Source organism: Anser cygnoides, chromosome 2 (genome assembly GCF_040182565.1).
Source record: "Anser cygnoides isolate HZ-2024a breed goose chromosome 2, Taihu_goose_T2T_genome, whole genome shotgun sequence".
In the NCBI taxonomy this organism is placed as follows: domain Eukaryota; kingdom Metazoa; phylum Chordata; class Aves; order Anseriformes; family Anatidae; genus Anser; species Anser cygnoides.
Window position 1 is genome coordinate 40,858,305 of NC_089874.1, and position 6,873 is coordinate 40,865,177.

Below are 6,873 nucleotides of genomic sequence, written 5' to 3' on the forward strand. Positions count from 1 at the left end.
TAAAAGCGGCGCCTTACAAGTTGCGATGTTGTTTGCAACTATTTGCATAGCAGTCCTGTCAGCGTGTGGTTAAACAAAGTCACAGGAAAGCTTTTAAGTAAAATAGAAAAGCCCATCTTATTTTCACTTTGTTTACAAGTTATTGCTACAGTTGTCCATGGAGAACATCTGCTTACGATCTTGTGAGAGAAGACACGAGGTTTGGTTGCACAGTAAGAACTAAGGACAGAGATAAACCAGCTAATATTTATAAATTTAGGAAATAAATTTAGGAGCTGGAAATAAACGAAACTTTCTTATATTTTTTTTTACATATATACATTCATTATTTATTCAAATTATATGAATCAATTGATTCTATTTATTCTGGAGGGTCTAGTTCCCAATCTTAATGTAGGTGATTTTATTTCTGGTAGGCGCCTGACTGTCCATTCTTAACAGAAAGAGATGACAAAAAAAAAAAAAAAAGGCATGAACTGATAACAAGATACCAAGTTCTTCACGTTAAGGCCAATGACTTGCACTGGGAAGATGCTAGCTGCCCTTTACGAACAATACATATTTTAGATTACACTTGATGGTTGGGTTTTGTACCCAGTTGTACCCAAACAGCAATTTTCAAGCAGTGGTTACACTTTACCGGTCGGAAACAAAAAAAATAAATTAGTTGCTATGACTGGTTACACTGGAAACCCAGTTCTTAGCTTTATGATACTTTTGTTGCTGAGAAGAAAAAAGGGATGAAATAAAACAACCCACTGTGAACAACTGAATCACTGTTCGGATTCCTGAAACTAAACGAAAACTTGGCTATGGTTACTATTTTCATTGGCTGGTTTAATAAAAATGCAAGTATCATAAAACTATGTAAAATATACGGAATAGAGGACTTCTATTTTCTCTGTTGATGGTCCCTTACACTTAGGGCTGAAAACTTTTAAATACCACTCTATTAAACAGTCTTGCCTTGTAGTAGGTGCAATTCAGGAAACACTCTTAATTTACTTTAAGAAAAAATCATTTTAAAATGAGGAAATAAGAGTTCTGCTTTGAGCCTGAATTTTTATTTTAGCCCAATTATGATTGAGCCGAAATGAATGAGAGAACTGGAATGTTATCCAAACCATACTGAACACTGAAACTTGATGTTTTTGCACATTTTGTCCTAAAATCATATCAATTTTATTACAGTTTAAATGTTGCCTGGTATGATCCTTTTGTAGGAACTTTGTGATGACAGTAAAGGTTGAAGAAATTGCATTGTATGCAGGGGGAAGGAGGATCAGGAGAGGGGTTACTTTCCATCTTTCCCCCCTTCGCCCCTTGAAGGGGTAACCCCAGCCTAGCTCTCTTGGCACCTATCAGCCAACCTAACCCAACCAGTCTCGTTTCTCCCGGTTTTATTACAGCCCTGCTTGCTGCTGACTCAGTTCCTTTTTTTTTTTTTTTTTTTTTTCTGGTCGTGGTGTTCAGTACGAGTGAGATTGCCAAAGTTGCGATCAGTCGGTTTTGTGAAAAATGAGATCCTCAGCTTTGTTGGTAGCGCAGATAGCTGGATCTGTCCATCAGGCATCAACTCGGAGGCAGGAGATCCCCTAAGCTAGCAGATCTCCTCATCCAAAGGCAGACCCCGTGTTCTGCACCCTGCTGAGATCCGCGACCCGTGGCCGGATCACGACTTGGCTTTGCCTCGAAGGAACAAAAGAAGAGTGAGCGAGCTAACCGAGCCCCCATGCTGGTGACGGTAGCGGGGACACGGTGCTTGATGGCATCCATCCTCCCAGCGGCAGGGTGAGGATCTCCCGGCCCCGCGGATGCCCTGGGTTGTGCTGCTCCGTGCCCGCAGGCGAGTCACCAGCGGCGAGCCTCGAGCCCCAGCGCTTGCCGGCAACTCCCACGGGGCGTCCGGCACGGGCCGTGTCCGTGTGCGGGATGACACAGAGGGCGCCTCCCGTAATCTGAAATGGGAAGTGGAAACACAACCTGTTGGGATGGGTCTGCTCCTGGAAGCTCACGGAGCCAGAGACTTTCCAGATGACTCAGAGCAAGGCGATTGCTCGCTGAGAAGTGCTGCATCAATGGTTTGGAGGGATTATATAACGAGCAGCTGTTCCTCCGCCGCCGATCACGTGCCGGCTCTGCAGGATTTATGCTTACAATTGACTGTTTTTGAGGAGCCGCGATAAAACAAGACGGCAAGTGTCTGGAGGCACTTCGGGATGCAGCCGAGCTCCTGCCCGGACAGACATCTTGGCTGTGTCTGGGTAGGGTGTTGGTGAAAAACTGCCAGTGCTTCTCACTGGAGGTGAACGAGATTCTTTCTATCCTCAGAAAAAGTGTTTACGTTCTCCCAGCTCAGAAAACAAAACAAAACAAACCAGGAATGCTTCCTTCTGTTAACACCTGATGTGTTATTCAGCATTGCCTTTGGAGATGGTAACTGATTGTGGCGGGGAATTCCAACTTTTCAGTCCTTGGCGTTGTCTTTTAGACCCCAGCTGGGAATTACAGGCGTTCACTCATGTCCGTGTAACAATAGATGAAGCGACCCTGATGATTTGATTAAAACTGTACGTGCCTCACCGGGAGGTTTTTGCTCATCATCACTGGAATGAAAGAGAGAATTTGCTTCATTCATTCTTTTTTGTTGTAATGGTTTAGGCCAGGAAACACTTCCTCTGACTTTCAGCAGAGAGCCAGTTCTGCCCCACGTGAAGCTGGTGGCTGACTCTGATGAAACACGTCTGACTCTACTCACCAGGCTGATCGTATCCAGCTCTGTTTCCACCCTCGCTGCGTCAGGAGCGATCTGGGCAAGCTGCTGAGGCATAACACAGACAGCCCCAAGACGCAAGGCAGCCAGAGAGCTCAGCATTTCCTCTGTTTGTTCAAGCACCAAAATTACCGGTGTAGGTTAGCTTGGATCCATAGCAACATTTGTATCCAGAGGTATCCCACAAGCATATTTCTACGACCATAGGAACACAATTTCGATCTGCCACTGGTGTTATGGGATTATAACCCTTTTCCTTTCAATAGAGCTTTTCCAGATTTACCCGGAATCTGAGTTATTTTACGAAGGGTTGTCTATTTCCAAAATAGCTTGGATACCTATGGTTTGTTTCTAGCAAAATTTCCCTCTAGCTGCCAATGCCTCGCATAGAATTTTATGAGAAACTACATTTGTTTTAATGGTTAAATTTTTATAGCTGGAAGCAATTTTCTTTACTGTAACATTTCAGAAGCCCTTTATGGCTAGCAATATCTCATTGAAAGCCTGAAGATTGAGAACGACTGCATGACTTTATCATGTATAAAGCTTATTATCTGACATAATTTGGTGCATAGCAGGCTTATTTATTTAAAAGGTCACACAATCGTATTTCACCACTGGTAATGGCATTTTTATCCATTTAATAGGTTTATCCTAAAGCATATTTATTCCTAATGCATTTTATTCTGAAGCCAGTTAATAACTTTAACTCTTTGGGCTCTTGGCAGAACAGAGAAGACAGCATTTAGGAACTCAAGTTTCATCAGCTGGGACTGATCCAGGAGGGTACAAGGTCTGATGGGGTATTTCATGTTTTACCTCCTGATGTAACCCAGCACCATGAAGCATCGGGCCTTAAGTCATCTTCCAACCTCCAAGTTAGCCACGCTGAGACAACAGTCGGGAAAAAAACTCAGCTCTACATGGAGCTGGTAAAAGTGTGAAGCTGTCCTGGCCCTTAAATTGCCAACTGTTCTTTGGGTAGTTGCGTGTGATCATTCTCTGGGCTGGAATATGCTTTGGTTTGTCCCCCAGAGAAATTTCACTAATTTCAGTGTAGTAGCTTTTGTTTTGTCTGGACGTAAAAAAGGCAACCCTCTCCCTCTGGACCAACACACCAGAACCAATGGTCCCTGTAACGTAAGGTTGGGACGCTGTGGCACTAAATCTTGGTATTTTGGTGAAAGTAAGGGGCAGTTTTTATGCATCCTTAACACAATCTGCTCTGCTTATCTCCCCAAAATTGCGATCGGCCCAATCAAGTAATAAATACTCTCATCTTTGCTTCATTAGCTGATGATTTCCTTGCTGGATAAGCAGATGATGTAGCGGCAGATGAAGTAATTTATAGCACAGAAAGGAAAAGGTGGGCAGCAATATTACTGCCATAAAAAAAACAGGCTTTATTAATGCAAAACAATGTTTTGTCTTTCTAGAATAAAGGTCCAAGTCCTCACCGTCCATGAAAAACTGCAGGGGCAGCTGAGGCTAGGTGTAACGTGCCACTTTTACAAGAGATTATTTCCTGTACTTTTAATTCTATTATCACTTGTATTATCAGCTTCTGTGTATAAAAAGCACATCTGCAGTAACACTTGGTTAAGACAGAAAAGCTTAAGTGTTACATGCTTCAGGCCATAACCCGGCTGCTAAAGAGCTGAATCAGGAAGAAAGTTACCCTATGGGCAAATTAGCATTTAACTGGCTATTATGAGCTTTTATATCTTCCTCCAAGCCTCTGATACTTGGCACGGAGAGACAGGATGTGTGAGCGGGTGAACAATTTGCGAGCCAGTTCCTCTGTTTCGGTTATACTTAGCTCCATGACTACACTGCTCCTGGTACCTAAGCAAGTTGCATTCGTGTCATGTAGGCATGCCCTTAATGGGTAGGCTTTAAACTGGTCTATATTTAGCTTTTGCTTCTTCCTAAAGCGTTCTGCACACATTCGGTCCACAAAGGGATGCGATGACAAGCTGAAGACCCCTGGGACCTCCTTATCAGGGTTTTGCTTCAAGAGGGAGAAAAACAAAGCGCAACCAGCTGAACAGTTAGACACGTGTGTGAAACAGAAACGGAGAATAAGTAGGGCAAGGGGTCAGGAAACACTGTGTAGGGCTTGACCCACTACAATCAATAGAAAAAATTTCTACTGGCTTCCAGAGGCTGAGATTAGTTAGGCGAGTTATTGCTATTTATATCGTTAATGTAGGTAAGAAGTCGTGGCCATAGCTATCATCATAGCGACTTTTAGGGAGCAGCATTTAAGCTAGTGACAGAAGATAGCAGGTAAATCTTTGCTGTAAAGAAGCTGGAAATGCTGGGATAGGGTTTGGTATCAGCTGCCTCACCTAAGAGAAGCGTGCTTGTATGAACTGGTTCCACCTGCAGCTGCAGAGCACAAAATCGATCAGGACAGACAGATTACTGCGTGTTTCAGAAGGACCTCGGGAAGCAAACTGAGCAGACAGAAAAGCACTGACAAAGTATTTCATATGGGCAAAAATAACCTTCATTATTTGTAAACCATCATTAGCTGTGAATTAGCAGGGAAGAGACCTTGGAGTCACTGTAGATCTGTGAAAATGCCAGCGTAGTTGTGAGCATCAGTCAACGAGAGAAAGAATAGGTTATAGGATTTTTTTCCTGGAGTAATAGGAACAAAGAAGCAGAAAACACCAGGAGGTGTTGAGGCTTGAAAAGATGCTGCTCCTTGGCACGCTTCGCGTAAACATATTTTTCCTCTTTGCAAAGTAGGTGTTTGGGGATCAAATGAATCCCGCTGTACGTGTTCCAGGCACTTAAGAAACCCAACCCCTCCAAAAGCAGGCACATCCCTGCTGACAGAAACTGGTGGGTCCCTGGCTGGCGTGGGGTGGCTTAGGAGGGCCTCTCCACACGGACCGGCCTCCTGCCCTGACCTCAGCAACCACCAGGCCTGAGGAAAGAGGAGTCATCGGATGCCGCATACCTCTGGTGAGGTGGCCAAGGTGCATCCTGTCCCACCATCAGCTATCAGCTGCAGGTAGCAGCCCAGTCAGCCTTTGTTGCGGCAATGCTGCTGTGTGGTCTCCCATCCAGGGGCAGGGGAGTGTTTAGCACAGGCGGGGAGTCACTCTGCTATCTCTGGAATTTAAAGATGCATTTCGGGCTGCTCCACAAGCGTGGGGTGACGGGGGAAGAGGGGGAAATTCTTGTATTTCTTCCTAGGGGTGAGAAGGAAGGGAGTGTAGAAGCTACAGGTGGAAGCTTCCTGCCTCACTTTCTGTGCTTTCCCCCATTTTCTGCCCCTTGGCGTGTTCATACCCCGCTTCAGTCTCTCCCCAGCACCGCAAGCCTTCTGCAGGGAACAGCACATAGAATCACAGAGTCATTAGGGCTGAATGAGACCTCCAAGATCACCTGGTCCAACCATCCCCCTACCACCAGTGTCACCACTAAACCATGTCCCTAAGCACCAGGTCCAACCTTCCCTTGAACACCCCCAGGGACGGTGACTCCACCACCTCCCTGGGCAACCCGTCCCAGTGCCTGGCTGCTCTTTCTGAGAAGAAATGTCTCCTCATTTCCAACCTAAACCTCCCCTGGCCATTCCTGAGGCCATTCCCTCTAGGCCTATCACTGGTTATCTGTGAGAAGAGGCTGTGAGAAGAGAAGAGGCTGAACCCCAGCTCCCCACACCTTCTTCTCAGGTAGCTGTAGAGAGCAATGAGGTCTCCCTCGGCAAATGGTGGCTGAGGTACCGAAGACATGGACTCCAGACCGCTCTCCAGGCGGTCACCAAGAGCCTCCCTGACTTTCGTGTGGGGAAGAGAGGCCACATGAGCACAAACGCCGGCAGCACGCCGCCTCTCCGTGACAGGATTTATTCCGCCCTACGTGAAGGCATGAACACAGCGGGAACCGTGTCCCTCGGGGGGCTGGGTGGGAACCACATCTGGGGGGGAGGGCTGAGAAGCCCCCCCCACAAGCAGCAGCCCGGACACCGGGGTGGCGGTGCCGTGTGGCCGCCATCTTGCCGCGCCCCCCCCACCCCTCCTCCTCTTCCCCCCCCCCCGCAGCGCCGCACGCGCCCGCCGCACGTGAGCGCGCCCGGGGCG

The 6,873-nt window shown here is 46.5% G+C and overlaps 1 long non-coding RNA gene across 1 annotated transcript; it reads right to left on the reverse strand.

Moving 5' to 3' along the window:
• Positions 1-1,157: 1,157 nt before the first annotated feature.
• LOC125184282 (uncharacterized) lies at positions 1,158-6,846 on the reverse strand. Its single transcript, XR_007168043.2, has 2 exons — positions 2,759-6,846; positions 1,158-2,606 (listed from the first exon to the last, which is right to left on the reverse strand). It is a non-coding gene; the product is annotated as an uncharacterized lncRNA (long non-coding RNA).
• Between the last annotated feature and the right edge of the window lie 27 nt (positions 6,847-6,873).